The sequence below is a fragment of the Glycine soja genome, chromosome 3, assembly GCF_004193775.1.
Source record: "Glycine soja cultivar W05 chromosome 3, ASM419377v2, whole genome shotgun sequence".
NCBI classification, from domain to species: Eukaryota; Viridiplantae; Streptophyta; class Magnoliopsida; order Fabales; family Fabaceae; genus Glycine; species Glycine soja.
Genome location: NC_041004.1, coordinates 27,333,249 through 27,356,882, shown reverse-complemented (window position 1 = coordinate 27,356,882; position 23,634 = coordinate 27,333,249). Strand labels below are relative to the sequence as shown.

At 35.3% G+C, this 23,634-nt stretch overlaps 1 non-coding gene across 1 annotated transcript; it reads right to left on the bottom strand.

Annotated features, from left to right (window-relative positions):
• Positions 1 to 607: 607 nt before the first annotated feature.
• On the bottom strand, positions 608 to 714 carry LOC114407973. The gene has a single exon (XR_003665776.1). It is a non-coding gene; the product is annotated as a small nucleolar RNA R71 (small nucleolar RNA).
• Positions 715 to 23,634: the final 22,920 nt, after the last annotated feature.

Here is a 23,634-nt window from a genome sequence, read left to right as displayed (position 1 = left end):
GTGTATGACTAGAGGCAATCCATCTGACTTACAACCCTTTGATCCTAAGATAGATAGGACATTTCATAGATTAGTTAGGCATCATTTTATACCTTTTGATCATTCTGAACATTCCATTACTGGTGAATCTGTGCATTCTGTTATTGGTGATTTTGAACATCCTGATCTTGAGCATTATAATTTTGAACATTCTGATTCTGAGCATTCTGATTTTGCACATTCTAAGAATATGGCGCAACCTCCACCCCGTGAGAGGACTCTAAGGGAAATGGCTGCACCTGATTTCACCTACGAAAGCTTGTGCATCCAATACCCTGATGAGGATGTCCCATATGTTCTTAAAACTGGACTGATTCATTTGCTTCCAAAGTTTCATGGCCTTGCAGGTGAAGACCCGCACAAACATTTGAAGGAATTTCATATTGTCTGCTCCACCATGAAACCCCCAGATGTCCAAGAGGATCACATATTTCTGAAGGCTTTTCCTCATTCATTAGAGGGAGTGGCAAAGGACTGGCTGTATTACCTTGCTCCAAGGTCCATCACGAGCTGGGATGACCTTAAGAGAGTATTCTTAGAAAAAATTTTCCCTGCTTCCAGGACCACAGCCATCAGGAAGGATATCTCAGGTATTAGACAACTTAGTGGAGAGAGCCTGTATGAGTACTGGGAGCGATTTAAAAAACTATGCGCCAGTTGCCCTCACCATCAGATTTTAGAGCAGCTTCTTCTCCAATATTTTTATGAAGGACTCAGTAATATGGAGAGAAGTATGATAGATGCTGCCAGTGGTGGAGCCCTTAGAGACTTGACTCCTGCTGAAGCTAGAAATTTAATTGAGAAGATGGCTTCCAACTCTCAGCAGTTTAGCGCCATAAATGATGCCATAGTCATTAGAGGAGTGCATGAGGTAGCTACAAACTCAGCTGCATCATCTGAGACTAAGAAGCTTGAAGGCAAACTGGATGCATTGGTTAACTTGGTAACCCAGCTGGCCTTGAATCAGAAATCTGTACCTGTTGCAAGGGTTTATGGTTTGTGCTCCTCTGCTGACCACCATACAGACCTTTGCCCTTCCATGCAGCAACCTGGAGCGATTGAGTAGCCTGAAGCTTATGCTGCAAATATTTACAATAGACCTCCTCAACCTCAGCAGCAAAATCAACCACAGCAAAACAATTATGACCTCTCCAGCAACAGATATAACCCTAGATGGAGGAATCACCCTAACCTCAGATGGTCCAGCCCTCAGCAACAACAACAACAGCCTGCTCCTTCCTTCCAAAATGCTGCTGGCCCAAGCAGACCATACATTCCTCCACCAATCCAACAACAGCAACAACCCCAGAAACAGCCAACAGTTGAGGCCCCTCCACAACCTTCCCTTGAAGAACTTGTGAGGCAAATGACTATGCAGAACATGCAGTTTCAGCAAGAGACCAGAGCCTCCATTCAGAGCTTAACCAATTAGATGGGACAATTGGCTACACAATTGAATCAACAACAGTCCCAGAATTTTGACAAGCTACCTTCTCAAGCTGTCCAAAATCCCAAAAATGTCAGTGCCATTTCATTGAGGTTGGGAAAGCAGTGTCAAGGACCTCAACCAGTAGCACCTTCCTCGTCTGCAAATGAACCTGCCAAACTTCACTCTACTCCAGGAAAAGGTGATGACAAAACTTTACCTAACAATTTCTGTGCAGGTGAATCTTCTTCCACAGGTAATTCTAATTTGCAGAAGCAGCACATTCCTCCTCTTCCATTCCCTCCAAGAGCAGTTTCCAACAAAAAAAAATGGAAAAGGCGGAAAAAGAGATCTTGGAAACGTTTAGAAAAGTAGAGGTAAACATACCTCTGTTGGATGCAATAAAGCAAATTCCAAGATATGCCAAATTCTTGAAGGAGCTGTGCACTAATAAGCGGAAGCTTAAAGGAAGTGAACGGATTAGCATGGGCAGAAATGTCTCCGCATTGATTGGTAAATCTGTTCCTCAAATTCCTGAAAAATGCAAAGATCCAGGTACATTCAGCATACCTTGTATCATAGGGAATAGTAAGTTTGACAATGCCATGCTAGATTTAGGAGCTTCTGTTAGTGTTATGCCTCTGTCTATTTTTAATTCTCTATCTCTAGGCCCCTTGCAGTCAACTGATGTGGTAATTCATTTAGCTAATAGAAGTGTTGTCTACCCTGTTGGTTTCATAGAAGATGTCTTAGTTAGAGTTGGTGAACTGATTTTCCCTGTTGATTTTTATATTTTGAATATGGAAGATGGATTTTCTCAAGGATCAGTTCCCATCATTCTAGGTAGACCCTTTATGAAAACTGCTAGAACTAAGATAGATGTTTATGCAGGCACACTGTCCATGGAGTTTGGTGATATAACTGTTCATTTTAATATTCTGGATGCTATGAAATACTCATCTGAAGATCTTTCTGTATTTCGTGCTGAAATAATTGACCATGTTGTTGATGAATACATGACTGATCTTTATTCTAATCTGCATGCCTCTCACTCTTCATGCATTGAGTCTGAAATTGTACTTGATCATATGTCTGAATTTGATGCTGAGAGTGAATCTGAGAGTGATATTGATTGCATGCCTGGTGGTGGTGTTTTACCTCTTGAGATTGATTTTATAGAGTCAGATAAGACTAACCATGTTTCAGGAAGTACACATACCTCTGACTTTCTTTATGAGGTAAAGGCTGAGAAACCATCTCCTTCTACCACTGTCCAGCCGACCACACCAGAGTTGAAGCCTCTGCCATCAAATTTAAAATACGCTTACTTGGATGATAGCAAGAGTTTTCCAGTGATTATATCTGCCTCCCTCGCAGATGAGCAAGAGGAGAAGTTGTTGTCAATTCTCAAGAAGCATAAGAAGGCTATATGCTGGACCTTGGCGGGCATTCCTGGTATTAGCCCATCCACATGTATGCATCGAATAAATTTAGAGGATGGAGCTAAACCAGTAAGACAGCCACAGAGAAGACTCAACCCGGTGATTCTTGATGTAGTGAAGAAGGAGATAACCAAGCTTTTGCAAGCTGGGATCATTTATCCTATCTCCGACAGCCAATGGGTGAGTCCCGTCCAGGTAGTCCCGAAGAAGACCGGCCTCACAGTGATAAAAAATGAGAAGGAGGAGCTAATTCCTACTCGGGTGCAGAACAGTTGGAGAGTCTGCATTGACTATAGGAGGCTGAACCAGGTTACCAAAAAGGACCATTTTCCCCTGCCATTCATTGACCAGATGCTTGAACGCCTGGCAGGTAAATCCCACTACTGTTTCCTTGATGGTTTTTTTGGTTATATGCAAATTACTATTGCTCCTAAGGATCAGGAAAAGACCACATTCACCTGCCCCTTCGGCACTTTTGCCTATAGGAGGATGCCTTTCGGCCTGTGCAATGCCCCTGGTACCTTCCAGCGGTGCATGATTAGTATTTTCAGTGATTTTTTAGAAAATTGCATAGAGGTGTTTATGGATGATTTCACTGTATATGGATCCTCTTTTGATGGTTGTTTGAATAGTTTGGAAAAAGTTTTGAATAGATGCATTGAAACTAACCTTGTTCTAAATTTTGAAAAATGTCATTTTATGGTTGAGCAAGGTATAGTTTTAGGCCACATTATTTCCAATAAGGGTATTGAAGTAGATCCTGCAAAAATTTCTGTTATTTCACAATTGCCTTACCCCTCTTGTGTGCGAGAGGTGCGATCTTTTCTTGGTCATGCAGGATTCTACAGGCGCTTTATAAGGGATTTTAGCAAAATAGCCCTTCCATTGTCCAACTTGTTGCAAAAGGAGGTGGAGTTTGACTTTAATGACAGATGCAAAGAGGCTTTTGATTGCCTCAAAATAGCGCTGACTACCACCCCTATCATCCAGGCACCCGATTGGACAGCCCCTTTTGAGCTTATGTGTGATGCATCAAATTATGCATTGGGGGCTGTCCTTGCTCAGAAAATTGATAAATTGCCCAGAGTGATATATTATGCTTCTAGGACTTTAGATGCTGCCCAAGCGAATTATACTACTACTGAGAAAGAGCTTCTAGCCATAGTTTTTGCTCTTGAAAAATTTCGATCTTATTTGCTTGGTACCCGCATTATTGTTTACACTGACCATGCAGCTCTAAAGTACTTGTTGAAGAAGGCTGATTCTAAGCCTAGGTTGATCCGATGGATGCTCTGGCTCCAAGAGTTTGACTTGGAGATCCGTGATAGGAGCGGAGCACAAAATCTAGTTGCTGATCATTTGAGTCGGATCGAACGTGTATCTGATGCAGATTCACCTATTCGGGATGATTTCCCGGATGATCATTTGTATATACTGTATAGTATTTCTGACTCTGTTTCTACTCCCTGGTTTGCTAACATTGTCAATTATTTAGTTGCTTCTGTTTTTCCTCCCTTAGCATCTAAGGCCCAAAAAGATAAAATTAAAAGTGATGCTAAGCATTTTATTTGGGATGACCCCTACTTGTGGAAATTGTGCAGTGATCAGGTCATTAGACGGTGCATTCCAGATCATGAGACTGACTCAGTCCTGCAGTTCTGTCATTCTTCCGCACCGGGAGGTCATCTGGGTGTTCAAAGGACAGCTCGCAAAGTGCTTGATTGTGGTTTTTATTGGCCCACCATCTTTAAAGATGCGTGGAAGATCTGCAGCACTTGTGAGCAGTGTCAGAGAGCAGGAAATACACTTACATGGCGACAACAAATGCCTCAGCAACCTATGCTATTCTGTGAGGTGTTTGATGTATGGGGTATAGATTTCATGGGCCCTTTTCCTGTCTCTTTTGGTTATGTTTACATTCTCCTTGCAGTTGACTATGTTTCAAAATGGGTGGAAGCCAAACCCACTAGAACTAATGATGCTAAAGTTGTTGCAGATTTTGTCAGGTCTAATCTGTTCTGCAGGTTTGGAGTACCTAAAGCAATTGTTAGTGATCAAGGAACCCATTTTTGCAACAGAACAATGCATGCCCTGCTTAAAAAGTACGGGGTGGTACACAGGGTATCCACACCATACCACCCCCAGACCAATGGACAGGCAGAAATTTCTAACAGGGAAATCAAGAGAATTCTAGAGAAGATTGTGCAGCCAAGCAGGAAAGATTGGAGTACCAGGCTTGATGATGCTCTCTGGGCACATCGGATTGCCTACAAAGAACCCATAGGAATGTCTCCTTATCGGGTTGTCTTTGGAAAGGCATGTCATCTTCCAGTGGAAATTGAGCACAAAGCATACTGGGCAGTGAAGACTTGCAACTTCTCTATGGATCAAGCTGGCGAGAAAAGGAAGTTGCAACTGAGTGAGTTAGATGAAATCCGCCTATAAGCCTACGAGAATGCCAAGTTCTACAAAGAAAAGACCAAGAAGTTCCATGATAGCATGATAGTTAAAAAGGACTTCATGGTTGGGCAAAAAGTGTTATTGTATAATTCTAGGCTTGGACTCATGAGTGGTAAGTTGAGGTCTCAGTGGATTGGTCCTTTTGTTGTTACTAATGTTTTTCCTTATGGTACAGTTGAGATCAAAAGCAACTCCACAAACAAGAGCTTCAAGGTCAACGGACATTGACTTAAGCCATTCCTCACGAATCCTTCTTTAGTGGACGTAGTGGTGGAAGAGACTTCCTTACACTTGTCTGATTCTCTTTTGATGATTTAATTGTTTTTAATCTTTTAATTGTGCTACATTGAGGACAATGTGTTGTTTAAGTATGGGGGGAGTGTTCTTTGGTTTTGCTAGTTTTGTTGGTTTTGTTAATTTGTTAGTTGTGTTAATTTGTTAATGTTGTTAGTTTCGTCGGATTTTTAGTTTAATATTTTGGGTCAATTTTGTATGCATGTACGACTTTGCATGTTTTTCTTTGAATTATAGGATATGTTCAAGAAATGGGTAATTGTTTTGAAAATAAAAGTTCTTGACATTTTGTGACTTGAAATCCTTGATTCTCCTCTACATGTCATGATAGTTTTGAAAGCTCAATTTGAAAGTGATGAGTTTACCTTTGTGAGAATTTGAGCCATCCATCATCATAATCATTTGGTGTGTTTTGCCCCATTGATTGCTTGCACAATAGCCTTGGCTTGATTCTTGTTGATGCTTCCTAATTCACATGCATATTTGGAAATGATTGAGGCAATTTTGTTCTTATAAGCTTCTAGCCAAATGGACTTACCTTGAATTAATTCCTTTGATAGCCCTTTTGAGCCTTGTTTCCCTTTCCTTGTTTTGAAGCTCACTACAAGCCTTAAATGAAAAACCATGATATCACCATATCCTTAAGGAATTTTGGAGCTTTGGAATTGTTTTGGGAATAAGTGTGGGGGGTTTTTGTTTCATTGGATAACTTGTTTTGTTGGCTAGGCTTCATGATGTATTTTGGGCCATACTTGATGTACATTGTATATTGGTTAAATGTTGGACATGCTAAATGAAATGTTGTTTCTCAAAGGCTATAGAGTAAAAAAAAATCAAAAATGAAAAAGAAAAGCAATAAAGTTGAGTGAATAAGATCTTAAATGGCAAAAGAATGATGAGACTCTTGGTTCTACTCTTTATGTTTAAATTTTATCTTTACTTCTTTTTATTTTCTTATTTTTATTTTTTTTTCTTATTATGCACTTATTCCCCATTGCTCCTCTATTCCTTTGGGATTTAGCCAGGTAATCGATTACCAATATTGTGTAATCGATTACACAGTCTAAAATTTGAATTCAAATTTTAATAGCTGTTGTAAACCATTTTTGGCCACTGGTAATCGATTACATCCTCTGGTAATCGATTACCAGAGAGTAAATCTCTTGAAAAAGACTTTTTAACTTAAATTACTTGTCCAAACCTTTTGCTATTTCAATTAGGAATTCCCTTCCTAAAATACTAGTGATCATCTTGATGTTGTGTCTTGTATTCTTGAATCATTGTCTTGAATTAAACTTGAAAAGTGCATTTGCATCAAATCATCATGATCATCATCAAAACATCAAATTCATTTTCTTCTACAATATTTCTTTCTCTATTACAGAACATGTCTTCCTCATTTGTCAATTGGTTAGTGCACTACAATGGTCAAATAATCAAAACATATGAAGGGGATACATTTCAATGCCCCCACCCGATGTTCTTTCAAACAAAATGAGGCCTTACACTTGAATCCTTGAAAACAAAAATCCACCAAAGGCTCCGACTTCAACCACTGGACCAAGTATGCGATATTTCATTCTGATACTTACAAGTAGTGGGGTGCGAAATGCTTAAGTTTACAATAGTACAACTTGTTAACGACAAAGATGTCAGAGGTATGATTTTTTATTTTTGTTTTCCAACATAAGATTCTTTCATGCATTGAATTGTATGCAAACATCCAGCTACATACACTTCCCACCACAAACCCTCAAACAGTATCTCATGAACTTCAATATTATCCTTATCCCATTATTCACATACATCTAATGCAATCCAAAACAATTTTTCTTTAACCCATGCACAACAAAATTTATATGAACCAAACACATCTTCTTTTACTCAACTTCTTTCTGCACCATTTTCCACCAATTTGTTAGACTCACAAACATTTGATGCTACTGAGGATCAACCTCAACCATACTTGCGTACTCTTGCAGTAAAGCCTACCTCATCAGCCCAACCAGATAAGCTTGAGCTTACAGCAAAGTCTGACTTACCTAACAAAGAACTTGGTCCCTTTAATGAGGATAAAGACAAAGTTCTACACAATCAACCCCAGGAAGATGATGAGGAATAAGTTGAGCTTGTTTCACCAATAACAATCATACCACCACACATGCATAATTTTGGAGAATCTAATTTTGAAGATTCTAAATACGTCCATAGCTTGGATCACAAAGAAGTCCAACATCTAATAGGGACTCTCTTTAAAGGGATGTGTTTTCTAACAAAACAAGAAGTACAACATGCTTTGCAGCAGTATCATGTGAGCAAAGGAGCTAACTACAAGATACAACTATCAAACTCGATAAAGCTAATTTTCATTTGTGATGATGATAGTTGTGCTTGGAGGTGCAGGGCATCATACATCCTTGCAAGTAAGCAGATGGAAATAAGAAAACTCAATGAACCCCATACATGTTCAAATCCATCAATCTCGCAAAATCAAGCAAAGTTGTCGTATCTGCTCATTAGTAAAAACATCCACATGTTGATTGAAAACGACCCATCAACTTCAGTGTCAGCCTTGATATCACACATCAAAAGCACTTAAGGATACAATACCACATACTGGAAAACATGGTTGGCAAAACAATAGGCCATTGAAAATATCTAGAAGGTTTCTTGAGTCTTTTTTTAGTTTTTTTACTCTACTCTAGAGCCATTCTAGGTTTCTCTTTGAGCCCTAGCTTGCTTTTGTGTGCTTTTCATTGCTTTAATTGTTGAATAATCCTTGAAAATTTGTCTTGTCAAAACTCTATTGGTTTAGCTTTCATTTAATTTTTTTGTCTTTGGTTATTGCTTGTCTCTTTGTTTCGTTGTTTATGAGTTGCCATATAGGGAATTAGAAAGGAGGATTGGTGCCATCCCTTGAAGAATTTGACTCAAGAAGCAAGGGGCCTTAAGAGCTATTGGACTAAGAAGCGCTCCAAATTTAGTGAATCACCAAAGAGAGCACAACCACCAGAATTGAGGACAGTTTTGTAATTTTGTAATTGGCAATTTACTTACCTTCATTACTTTCAAATTTTGTAACAAAAAGGCCTTTCATTGGAAGTGTGTTGGGAGCCTCCAATAGGTTACCAAACTTCCATATGTGTGTAATAATTTTAGGCAATTTTTCCCTTAGGATACTGAGTGTTTTGTTGGGAACCTTAAATGTGGTCATCCAAACACTCTTAGGATCTGCCTAGTTTACATTTCTTGCACTTTAATTTCTTGCACTTTAATTTCTTGCTTACTTTCATAGCTTATTTTCTTTACTAGTCACACCTAGTTTATCTTGTTATTACATAATACTTTCTTCTTTCTTATCACACTTATCCTGAGTTCTTTTGAACCCTAGCTTTTACCTTTTGCAAACCTCCAACAAGAAAGAACCACAACTTAAGAACCAACATGAGTCATCATTCATCTAGGGTTCATGGTGAGGGTACTAGTCATAAGGACCATCTATCTAGAATCTTAGATGAGTTGAGTTCCCTTAAGTTATGAAAAGAAAAACTTGAAAGAAAAGAAAAAGGAAAAGAGAGGGTAGAAATAAATCAAGATGAGAGGGAACAAATAAGGGAAGAAGAAAGAAGGAAAATACTAAAATAATTAAGAAAAGAAAAATATGCCTCTTATAGTAGTCATGACCCTTGCAAGAGCCTAAGCGAAGAACTTTATGACTATTATGAAGGAAGGCATAGGTCACACCTTAGAGCTCACTCCCATAGGAGAGAAAAGGAAAGAAAGCCTTAAGAGGCTAACATTAACCTCTTATACTTCCATGGGAAGGACAATGTAAAGGCTTACTTAGATTGGTAAGTAAGGGTAGAGCAACAACTTAAAAGGAAGTCTACTTCAAAATCTTATTGCCCTTACTCTTATCCAAAGAAAGACCAAGGTCAAGGCATCTTAGGGGCAGCACCTTCTAATCCCAAAGATATGATAAGTGGAAGACAATAGAAAAAGCAACCCCTTAAGGCTAGTATGCAAGAGAAGACTAGCTTTATAAAGTGCTTTAAATGTCTTGGAAGAGGACACATTACTTCTTAATGGTTAAGAATCTAGTGTAGAAATCTACCCCCAAGAAGAAGGACAACCTTTAATGGTTAAGGAGGAGTGTAAGGAGGTATGTGTCTCCTCCAAGAGGTTAGCTAAGAAGGAAAGTCATTTTGTAATAAGGACAAACATTAAAGAAACTTCCCCTCTTAGACAACCTCCACATCTTCTCCTTTGTAAAAAGACACTTGTTAGCACTGCCACACCTCTTGGGCTTGAGATTATTCCTCAACTAAAGAAGTTGTTGGATGATAGTTTGGTTCGTGAGAGCTTAAATCCTTATGCTTTGTTAGTGCCCAAAATAGGTACAATGAGGCACTAAATCCCTATGATAGGTTGTATGATGAATGTGTTGAGTGGTGCAACCCTCTTTTATAAAATCACCCATGCATCCAACATCTTCATGATTCACATACATAGGGACTCATTAGGTAGCATTGTTCTTATTTTTTGTTTCAATACAAACCTATGTGCTCATATGGGACACCTTAGGTTTGTCATACTTTTTGGTAGGAGTAATCAACATGAAAATATATAAAAAAAAGTATGTTTTATTGCATTACTTTCCTTAATTTTTTAAATGGTGATCAAGGGGTTCCCATGAACCCTAAGAGAATAAAGGTCATTCCTGAGTGGCCCACTCCACCAAGTATAAGGAAAATTTGGGGCTTCCATGACTTAACAAAATTTTACAAAAGGTTTGTCCCATATTTTTCTATACATGTAACACCACTCATTAAGTTGGTGAGGAACCATGTTCCCTCAAGGGAAGATGCATTATTGAATAAAAGAGGGAGAGAAGTCGTAGCAACGCTTACATTTGACCAAGTTTATATGCAAGTACTCAACAAGGTCATCAAAGACACACAGAGAAAGGCAAACACTTACATTGTTCTTAAGTTTGATCGATACGACACACAATTCTTGGTCCAGGAGACAATAAACCGAAGAAAGGTTCAACCTGGTGGAAATTTCACAATCAAGCTGGATGAAAGGTGTTCTGAATATGGAAAATCCCAAAAATTGTACATGCCTTGTTCTTATGTTATTGTTGCTTGTAAGCATGCTTACCATGAGTACAGGAACTACATAAATCTTGTGTATATGTTGGAAAGTGTCTCCAAGGTATACAGAGGATTGTTTGAAGAATTGTGTAATGAAGTGTATTGGCAACTGTGTCACAAGCCAATGATTTGCCCCAACCCAAACAAAAAAATAAATTCTAAGGGTTAACTATCTCCTCTCCACACCGAAATGGATATCTGAGAACTAAGTCAACTAAAGCAAAGTTTCATGTGTCGCATCCTAGGCCATTCTAAAAAAAATTATTCCCACCATGTAGGCTCAAGCTAACAACGTTAAGTTTTTGTCATATTCTTTGTATTTTAAAAATTTTGTTTTATTGTTTCAAATTTAAATATTTTCTAATTTCAAATTTTATTTGTTTCAAATTTTTTCATATTGTACCAAATTTAAATATTTTGTTCTATTGTTGGTAATTTTATATATTTTATAATTTAAATATATTAGTTCAATTCAAATTGTTGGCTACATATTTTTTTTAATTTCAAATATGTATTTTAATAATCAAATAAAATGAAAATATAAAGGAATAAAAACACTTTATATTTCTTCTTTTTTTCATTTTTGGTATCAACATATTCTATAGTTTTTATGTGAATAATGAAACTACACTACTCATGAAATCATGGTCAATCAATCAATTGGTGCACCAGACGAACTTTTAAACTAGGATATAGAAATAGAAAATATTTTAAAAAATAGATATATAGATATAGTACATGAAATGTATGTTAGGGCGAATTGTTGTCCAATCTTTTTATTTTAAAAATGTAGAAGTAATTGAATATTAAGTATATCTATTTTTTACTAAATGATTTTTAAATCAACTTTATTACATTTTAGTAAAATATTTTAAAATAAATCTATCTATTTAATAATTGGAATATGAATTAGAAAATAAAATATATGAAGGGATGTGTTCAACAAAATGTGTGTATGTGTTCCTAATAGTTTACCTATTATTTTATATCCTTAATTATTATTTTTAAAAAATAATCATAATTTATTTTATATTAATTATATATAAAAAGATTGTGGTGTGTGTGTTTTATTTGATATTTAATTAATTATATAAAATATTTTGTTAGCATAATATGCATATTATAACTTTTTTTATCTGTATTCATGTGATAAGTGTCATATTTTAGTTATTTTTAGGATTATAATGCTAGTACTTATCTTTTGATTTTAATAGTTTTCTTAGAAACTTTCCTTAAGTCTAGTTGTTTTATATATTGTAAAATTATAAGTGTTTTTATTTACAATATCGAAGATTAATCCTTGCCTTTCTTATGTTCTAATGATCATTTGTTGGAAAAAGACATAGAGCCAAGTTGAAGAGTGTCGAGGGTCACTATGAAGAGATGCAGTCATCTGTTACTAGCTTAGGCTAATCAGAGCTTGCATGGGCGAGCCTACATGCAGAATAGGGGAGTTTCAGGGTGAACTCACCTGGGTGAGTTTTACTACCACTACTTGGATCAAAAACTCGAATAGAAGATAAAACTAGGCAACAATAGAAAAAATAGAACTAGAGGCGAGAACAGGGCGAGAAAGAGAGAGAAGAGAGAAAAAAAAGCTAGAGCTGCAGAGATCGACATCGAATTGATCGTGGATCACATCCTTCAACATTGTTGATCTTGTGCTCCATACCATGAGCGGCTAGTTTCTTCGCAGGACTTGATGTAATATTCGTACCCTAATGTATCTATTTTGATATTTTATATATATGAATCTTTTCTACTCATTACTGGTGATTCCATTCTGTTCGTAATGCTTGATTCTATTTGATCACTAGTTTCATGAAATTGGATTTTAAGTTTGACTAGAAAGTACTCTTAGAATTTGAATTGAATGAATTCACTCTTTACATTACATTGCTAGGAATAGAGCATAACATTTTGATTGCAAATAGCACGAGATTATGATTATAATGCTAGAATATTTATTTCATATGCGATGAATCAATATTCAATAAATATTTTTAGGATTCTCAAATGCGAGAGATCAATTTAGGTTGATCTAACGTGTGCATCAAAGATGTTAGAAAATGATTCATATGTATTAATCTTATTTAGATATTGAAGAAATGAACGATGAAATTCAATCCTACGCTTCTCTTGAATTAATTAAATCCATTTTATTTTTTTCGTAATTTTACATATTTACAACATTTGTGTTATTTCCGCTATATACCATTATTTTGTTAAACCCATGAGATTTCAATTAAATTTGTGGTACATAACTATTGAATTGTTTACTTTTATCTGGAGAAACTGAGTAACTCAAGTCCCTATGGAGACGATCTTATTTATAAAATTTGTAACCTGTGATGACATTGATACACTTGTCAAAAGTCTAACAACATGTTACAACTTTAGTCACATTATTTTATACGGATGAATATAACAATGAAATTAATGTTTTTAATTAATAAATCTTGCACTTTTTCCTTAAAGAAAGTTGGTGAATGATGTTGCTTCAATTTTTTGCTTCAATTCTTGCACTTTTTTCCTTAAAGAAACTTGGTGAATGATGTTGCTTCAATCTTGCCTAAAAATGTCTATGATATTAAATTAAGGGAACCTAAAAGTAATAAAAAGACCAAGATAAAACAAACAAAAAAAAGAACTAATTAAATTTCATATATAATGAATAATTACACTTTTTTTTACGCATGAATAATTACACTTGAGAACCATTAAATTTGCCTAGAGTTTGTAAACATGTAGATAGTAAATGAATTTTCAAATGAAATTTATTTAAGACCAGATAATCAATAAAAAGAACAAAGACTAGAATGATCATCGATAAAGGGTACATTTTTTTGGTACTTATTCACACCAATAACAAATGCTACTACTATGGATGTTATCTACAACAACTCTAACATTAATCCATCTTCAAAAGGAAGTAATTGTTCTTTCATTAGCCTAAAGATGGCTAAGTTCGGGAGGCCGACTCCAAAGATTGAAGGCCTTGTGGCTGCTAGCGGACTAAGTCCTCTGATCGCATGTTCCCTAGATACGGGTGATCAAGGACTAGTGTCCGCTTTTATGGAATGTTGGCATAAAGAAACTAGTAGTTTCCATTTTCCCGTCGGAGAGGTGAAAATTACCTTGGATGACGTGGCATCGTTTCTACACTTGCCTGTCGTAGGAGCGTTCCACAGCTTTGAGCAACTTCATGTCGACGATGTTATTGAGATGTTGGTTGAATTACTCGAGGTCAGCATTGAAGAGGCGAAAGCTAAGACGTTTCAATGTCATGGCTCTTATGTTCGACTATCGTGGTTGCAAGACGTGTATCAGATGAAGATCGATGCATGTCACTGGATTGTAGCAGCGCGAGCGTATTTGTTGCATCTGCTTGGATGTACACTCTTTACTAACAAGAGTGCCACACATGAGCACGTGGTATTCTTGGATGCACTGCGTAACTTGATGCAGAGTGGGACTTACGCTTGGGGCACTACTGCACTTGTGCACATGTATGATAATTTAAATGAGGCATCGAAGAGCACAGCGAGACAGCTTGCAGGATATATCACTCTGTTACAAGTTAGTTAAGATGTTACGAAAAAAAATTCATTAGCATTGATTATTATATGTTGTTGCGCATTTTAATGAATATGTATGAAAAATATATTTATTGTTGGATCTACGAGCATTTTATGTCAGTTGGTTCCGCCCTAGCTGCCGAGGATTATGATGAGAGGAGACCGCACACATGCCAATGAACCTCTAGCAAGCAACTGCCCGTGTCGACATATCGCAAGCGTCTGGACAGACTGACCCCTGACATAGTGTGTTGGATTATGTATGGTGACCATCATTCATTCAAAGAATTTGAGATCATCACATTGTTTTCCGACCATCTCAGAAGGGGTCCCTTGACGGTAATTCACCGACCAGAGAGGGTTGTACCATAGTTTGGATACATCCAAACTATTCCGCCTCATCTTGTTGTGCCTTCTCTTTCTTTTGAAGAGATGGATGATAGATGGATGCAGTTCAGTGACTACATTGCACATGTAGGACAAATTTGTGTAGTGCCTAACCAGTGTTCGCCAGATTACATGGATTAGTTCTACATGAGTTTGCACCTATTCATCGCTCTGGAACAGCCAGGGGATCCTCCCAGAGTTCCACCGGTTACACAATATGACACATTTGTTGAACCAGATGTACATCAGGAATCAGTGGTGGCAGCGACACCTGATGAGGCAGACGATGAGGTGCATCATGTTGGACATGCAGTGGTAATATATTTTTTTGGAAATGTGTGTTTGTTGTTTTCTTTTCTATTTTATTATTAACAATTGTTATCTTTGTTTTTTTTACCGTCTATAATTTTTGTACCTTATTGACAGACATGTTTTTTATTATGCGATACAAATTTTTATCATCCGTTTATTGTTAATTATCCGTTAATGTTTATTTTAAGATTAAATTAAATCGTCCGTAACCAATTATGAATGTATATTTTTGTTGCATCGTATATCGTTCTCAAAGTTGACAACTTACTGTTAATTGCATGTGTATCTTAAAAAAAATGAATACTACACGTACGTACTAACATATAAATGACTACTCAGTTGACAACACATACACAGTTATGATAGTAGCAATGCATGTCTAATGCAAAATTAAAGCATGACACAACATTGTTACAGTTGACAACACAAAGAAAGTGGCACATGTCTAATTTGAAAAATAATAATACGAGCAATTTCGTTGAACAACATCTATATATACAACACCAACACTCTCAAAAAATCACACATTCTCGCTCAATCCAACTTTTGAAACAAAATTTTTCAAGAAACTATGGCATTTTTGGGAGAAATAAGAAATGAGACCATTGTCAACTTCAGATTAACTTTTATTTTTCCTAATGGATCAATGATTGTCAAAGAATCTGGTGTTTATTTCCAAAGTTCCAATTCGATACCCATTTGAGTACCAAACGGTTGTGGTTTTCAAATGCTCAAAACCAGAATGCACAATACCCTTCAACTAACCGATAATCAATATTTGGATAAAATTTACTATCGGCAGTCATTTGCAGATACAGGTAACCAATTTGGCTTTTAAACTATGCAATTGAAAAATGATGATGATGTTAAGACAATGTTAACGTGCAATGATCAATACTCGTGTGTTGGCTTGATTGAGTTATTATGTACCATTGGTAGAACATCGGATGGTATATTAAACTTACTTCAACCCATTATGACCCCTACTCATGTTGCCTTGCTATATTACAACGAGAGGTGGAACATGCCATGCAAACATGACTTTGTTGGTTACTCGTTCACAGGAAAAAATCCAAAAAGATTTGAGATTCCTTCGGGGTGTACCATTGATGGACTGCAGGATGTGATCAAACAAGTTGCACCTCAAGGGATTCCCCCTTATGGTATTCATGAATCACAAATGGTAAGGCGATTGTTTTTTCAACAACCAGGTCATTCTGAGTATTCAGACAAAGTTATAAAATTTGAAATTATTGAGCTAAAAACTGACGATGACGTGCTCAAGATCTTAGTACAGTCTAACTACTGGAAACAATTTAGCCCAATAGAAATTTTAGATGTTTTTAGTAAACCGGTAATCAAAATGGAAGACAGGATTTGTCATTCACAACATCATTCAATGCAAAATTAGTAGTAGTTAATTGTAGTTTTTTATGTATCTTTTGTTTGTTTCAACTATGTTGAAGTTAATGTTATGTTTAGATTCTTGTCTATTAGCTAATGAAACCATATCTTTATTATTTTCTAAGTACTTCATTATTTTCTAACTTTGTAAAATAATGACTGACAATAAATTATTATTTAACTAAATGTCAACAAAATAATTATTTACACAAAACATCACTAAAAATAACATATGTTATGTTCAATCTTCACCTAAATCAATAAATTTGCTTTTCAACCTACATAAATTTGTGTAACGCTGCTTTCTACCTATGTACAGGGTGGGCCACTGCTTTTCCTGAGAATGACAATGTGCATTCCACAACAACGCCAATGGTAGTAAAGGACAATGGTCTCGTAAAAAAACATGTTACATAGCAACAAACACATTCAATGTAAGATAACCATTTACATTATGAGCAGTTATACTAACATCATAATTATGCAATTATTTGTACGAAATGATTTTCATACACATGACCAATGCATATTACGCGATGCACAGAAGAATCTGGTGGCGGCTGACTTCTAAGAGGAAAAAATGTCATGCTTTGTTGTCGTGAAAGAGAAACAACTATCACGTTGTATCATGAAGCAATGACATACCCCATATCCATGATATTCATTCACTTGTCCATGGTAACCTACATGTAACAAACAACAAATAGTGGTTACATAATTGTTATTTTAAGAAAAACAGACATAATAATAAACTTACGTACCATAGATAATCCGTCAACAAGTAGAGAATGTTTTAATTCCTAAAATCTCTTTGTCACAACCTACCCTATGACGGGAGGGCGAGGCGAAAGGAAAAACTGTGTCTTCCACGTGGAGTCGCCACCAACGTTTATTCGAGGAAAACATTAGAAAACCAAAAAGGGGTTTGCAAATTTTGAGAATAAGGGTTCAGGAGTTGTTTACGCATAGGGAAGGTATTAGCATCCCACGTGCCCGTCACAAGGGATGACAGCCTTTAATCGAGTGTGCAAAACATGACTTCAAAATTGTGTATTTTCCCTTTTTTATATTTTTATATTTTTTTGGGGTCGACAAGGGTGTTGCCCTTGCTCCTACGTATCCTCAGGTGCGATGAGGAATTCAGACCTACGTAGTTCTTTAAGTTCGAAAGTTTGTTTGTTAAATTGATTTTATGTTTTTTGAAAGATTGATTTTAATTGCAAACAAAAGTTGTTTAAGGCGTTGGACCTTGAAATGATCTTTTGATTTTTGAAAAGAGGAGAGAGACGTTAAGGCATTGAACCTTGAAATGATCTCAAGCGATATTTGATAAAAAGATGTTATGAATTGGTTTTATCTTGGTTTTGTTTATTTAACTTTCAACCTCTTTAAAGATAACTTTACAACACTAGTGATCGGTTGAAATTTACTTTACAAGAAGAAAAAGATTACTTATGATAGAAGAAGGAGATGAAGACGCATAAAACAACAAAGAGGACCCCTAAGGGCGCATAGATCGTATCCAAATCCTTAAAACAAAAACTAACCAGATTATGAACAAAGAACGATGTAGAAGTTGATTACATTCACAATTCGGTAGCATCTTGGCCTCGCTTTCTCTCCTTTCTTCTTCTTCTTTCCCTCTTCTCTCAATATCCTTCAATGTTGAACCTTGGCACCCTTCACTCAGCCTCTCTCATGCCTATTTATAGCAAAAAATGACCTTTAGAACCATGGCAGCTCGCCCAGGTGAGTTATTGCTTCATCCTGAAGTAAGTTGGCTCACCCAGGCGAGCTGTTTCCTTCACCCCTAAGCAAATTGGGGGCCCAGGTGAACCAGAGTCCAGAAAAATCCATGAAATGAACCTTTTGCCCCTCCCTTTCGGTATCTTTCGCACTCTTGATCAAAACATTGAATGATCATCTGTTTCACATTGTAACTGGCATTCAACATCGCTAGTTGACTAGCAAGGATCAAAAGATCAACAAACGATAGTCCCTGGACGAAATTAGGGTATGACACTCTCTATGCCACCAAGCAGGTTGATATACTCTTCTGACCAGCTTGTCAGTTCTTTATGTAGATGGTTGCGCACCAATGACCATGATTCTTCACCTATACCCAATAAGGTAGCTATTGCCTGATAACCACAATTACCGTCCGCTTTGACATCAATAATATTTTCAATAGAATCTTGCATGAACGGATGAAATTCATCTAACATTGGAATGTTCTGTCTTTGTATTGGTTGCTTAGATGATGATGCTTTGTTTCACTGAAGAATTACTATTTTCACAGAGTGTAACGCATCAACATACTCCCAAAAAGACGGATCACGTTTTTTCGACCTTTGTTGTTTGGTCATCGGTTTTTTTGGAGCACCTTTGGTCTTCACCATTTTTGGAGGAGGACACATAGAGTTCATATCAGGATAAGCAATTTCTTGCAGCTTTGTCTTCAAATGTACTTTGCCACAAACATCGAGCTGCTCAAATCATTTTGATATGGTTTCTATCTTCTCAGTTATGGTCACTTTTGCCTCACATAACCCTTGATCTGAAAAACTAAGTCTCCACCAGAAAATGTGGATTGTCTCTAGTGGTATGGAGCCAACAACATATTTAGACAACTCACATGCACATGGAAGACCGTGAGTACTCCTCATGACACATCCACAACGGGTAGGGTTTTTTCCTACATAAGGTACATGCTCATACTCAGCAGCAATTTCATTTAAAGCGTACCTTGATATCATGCCAAGTAGTTTTTTGTACAAGGTCACTTTAAACACATGTCCAACTACGTGCATGCTTGTCTCAAAAGATACTTTAATCTGGGTTGTTGAAGTGTCATCATGTTGTTCATTGCTTCCCAAATACTGTATATGTCACCAGGGGAGTTTTGTAGGAGTCTTTTTAATGACCAATGAACACTCTCAACCCTACAAATGAAATATACAACAACATATAAACAACCACAACATTTTCATTTAAGTCAACAATAAAACAAATCAACACAAACATAAAACCATATTCATACTTGTTAGTGGTGGTGTTTCCTAGATGCATCACTTTGTTGGTCCATACTTTCACAAATTTTTCTTTGTGTGGAATCACCCATGTTTGACACATATAGTCCACAAACATAGGCCATGGAAAGCAAGTCATTTCAAAGTTTTTAAGGTACTCGTCAAAAGAATTCTCACATGGACAGTCAACCAAACTCCCTCAACCCTCCATCACATAATCCCATGCATTCTTTTGAGCAATCAGGTTTTTGCACTTTGCCTTCACATTCTTGTCAATGTGAAACTGACACAGCAAGTTCGTAGCATCCAGGAATACAGTTTTCACTACATTCATCAAAGACAAATCTTTGTCGGTCACAATAACCCTCGGGAGTGCATCAACTCTCATGAAAAGACCCCAAAACTATTGTAGAGCCCAAACAATGTTATTAAGACGTTCTCCTTCCAAGTAAGCAAAAGCAGCAAAAAATGTCATTCCTGTTGGTGTAACACCAACAATATCAAGCAACGGCAGCTTGTACCTATTTGTTTTGTAGGTACTATTAATCAAGAAAACCAAATTACAAGAATTAGTTGATTTTACTGCATCGAGATGACTCCAGAACAAGCCGCGTACAACATTATAATCCTTCCTCCTATGCCAGTGAATATATTTATCTCGATCAAGCAGCATCATGAGTTTTTGCATTTCGGTGTTACTCTCTCTTATGGAAGAACAGTAAGCATGTCTGGCATTGTAAATTTGTTTGATTGTTGTATAATTGTTGGCATTGTGCTCCTTCAACGTCAATAGAATATTTCTTGGCTTCACCATTAACTTTGTCATATCAACAACAACAATCTTCTCTTCCTTTGTCAGTTGACCCGCATATGGATGGCCAACTAATGAATTTTCTATTTCGTGATTGTGAATCCTACAAATTAACTTCAACATCCATCCTTCTCCTCCCAAAACTGGCTTCACACGCAATTTGAACAGGCATCCACATTTTCTACTCTCAGTGCATGTTCTTACCAAATCATTCTTCTTGGGCCTATATTCACCACTCCTTTCACAAGCTATTAACAGAAACGAGGCCCTTCCTCAAACACCAGTATTGGTGTCTGACCTCATTATCACGACAACAAATCCAATGTCATGAGTCACCCGATCGAGCCTGTTCTTCGTCCACTTAATAAAACATTTAACAAATTTAATGACAAAAAAATACAACTTTCAAAAATTATTTAATCACGTTATTTGTTATCGACACAAATATAGTTGTATAGAAAAATAAAATTAAAATGTATTGTACATCATATAACCACATACTACAGTTTTACTACACATATTCATTAAAATGTCATATAAATCTAATAAACACTTCATTGTAATAAACATTAAAATACATAATTCAGTTAAACATTTAAATACATAATCATTATCATATAAATTTGTTTAATTATTAATCATTAGTAAATTAATTTATAAACAATCTAATGTTAGTTTTAACAATTATTAAAAGTTTATATATATTATCATTTTTTTTACCATTCTAATTACATAATACATTTTTCTATACAACTATTAAATAATATCACCAAATCAAAAATTCTAAAATTGCTAAAAATATTACAAAAAAATTACACTACAAAACAAATTAAATATATAATTCAAAATATTTATATTTAAAATGAAATTTAAATATAAAAAATTAAATATTACACAAATTTGTATGGTCCATATGGATTGGCAGCTTGTTGATCCGTATGAACATACGGATTGGCAATCCATATAGTCATACGGATTGCTGATCCGTTTGGTCCATACGGATTGCCAATCCGTATGGTCATACGGATTGTTGATTCGTATGTTCCTAAGTTTTTTTGCGTACCTCTTCTTCTTCTTCTCCGGCGACGAATAGTAACCCAACTTCACCGTATACTCCTAACGACACACGTACACCACTGGAGACCAAATACGCTTCAAAAATGACCCTAACGAAAGCAACTTAAACTAAAGGAGTGAGATTTCAAGGAAACAAAAAAGTATTGCTGAAATGAAAAATCATTTATGCTATTTATAACCGAAAATACCCGTTTCGGCATTTTAGAAAGTTGTTGGGTGCCCCAACAGAAATGTTGGATGCCCTAAGCAGCTGCCATTCAACGGTGCATCAGACACTACAATTTCATCGATGCAACGGACATTACAGTCCTCCTGGAATTACTATTCTTACTCCTGAATTTTCTATTCTCATCGCATTTTTTCATTGTGTGAGGAGGTAAAAAAAATACATGAATATGTAATTCCATTGTATAAACTATAATTCTATAAAGTATACACAAACATATTTTAGTTAAGTTATTTTTTCACCTTCTTTTACACAATTGAAATATTTCATTTGGTCATTTTTTTACAAAAAAAAATATAATTAATTGTATATATAAGTTACCTTTTCTAAACTAATCAAATTAATGATTAAAAAAATAATCAAATTAATGGTGATATAAATTATATTTTTATATTGAAATTAAATTAATGGTGTTACAATTTGTCCTTTTTAATCGTGGTTAGTATCATATACATTATCTTTTTATACCTAATGAGTATAGTTTAGTTGGCAACACATGTTGAATTTGTGGAGAAGGATCTGAGTTTGATCCCTGCATAATACACATTGGGATACCACTAGAGAGCCTAAGATCTTAATTACGATGGTACTAAATAAAAACAATATACATTATCTTTTTTAATAAAAATTGGATTGATTTTATACCATTTATAAAAATAATCAAATTAATTATTATATGAAATACCATTATTAATAGTAATAAAATTAATTATGTTACTAATTTGTATCATTATTCATAATTGATTTGATTACAACTAAATGATAACTTGTATTTTCCTTAATTCAAATTTCCATTAAAAATGTAATTTACATTACTATTTAAAAAGATAATATGTGTCACCATTAATTTAATTAGTTTAAAAAAGATAACATGTATTCTACAATTAATTTCATATCTTTTGTAAATATTTAACAAAACATAAACATATTTTCATTGTATAAGATAGGATAAAAAAAGCTACACAAGAGAAATATGTTTTCATTGTATAAAGTATACAACGAAACATTTCTATTTGTATTTCTTTTACACTCTTTACACAAGGGAAATATTATTTCATTGTATAAATGTTTATTTAATACAAGCAAAATGTGTTTATGTTAAAAGGATATTATAAGAATAACAAAAATGTAAAGGCATGTGGGTGGTGAGAATAGCAATTCCCTTAGTGCAGAGGAGTAAAGGATTCTGATAGTGGTTTTTTTTTAGATAAAAAAAATAGTTTTCTCAACAACTTTAAGAAAAGTAGAGAAATCTGGTATTTTAATTTGAAAATAAAAATTAATTTACTATGATCTTATTCACTAACTTTTTTTTAAGTATATTGCATTTTTATCTAAACATTTTAGTGCATGTTTGTTGACATAAGTTAAATGAGTTAATTTTAAGGCTTAAATATATTTTCTATAATTTAGCTTTTTTTTTGTGTTCTCATAGTTTTTTTTTTCATTTTATTCATTGTAAAATATGTTTGTTTTGTTAAAGAATTTTAGATAGTGTTTTTTTTTTATTGTTCAAAGTATTATCTAAAGCGTTTTATGAACGAAAAATAAAACAACTACATTTTGCGATGACTAAAACGAAATTGTTTTTTACAAGGACAAAAATAACTAAAAAACACTAAATACAAAAATTAAAAAAATTATATAAGTCTAATTTTAATTATATAATTTTCTATGAATAAAAAGATTGCCCTAGTTAAATTTAATATTAATTTGTCTATTTTAAATATATGACGGCATCTACAATCCTGACACAAATAGTACGGGCAACACCAACCGGAGTTGCTCCTCATACGCATATTGTAGTAGTAGCACTTCAAAGATAAATTGAAGCCCTTTGGAGACCATTTTTATGAGACCCATTTCGATTCAGAGTTATTGATTGCAGCAATAGTTTCTCTTGCTTTTGAGTGGGTCGCCATAGTGCAAAGAATATTAAAAAAATGAAAAATGTGTGATCTATGAAGAAATTTTAGTGAATTTTTTGGTTGAG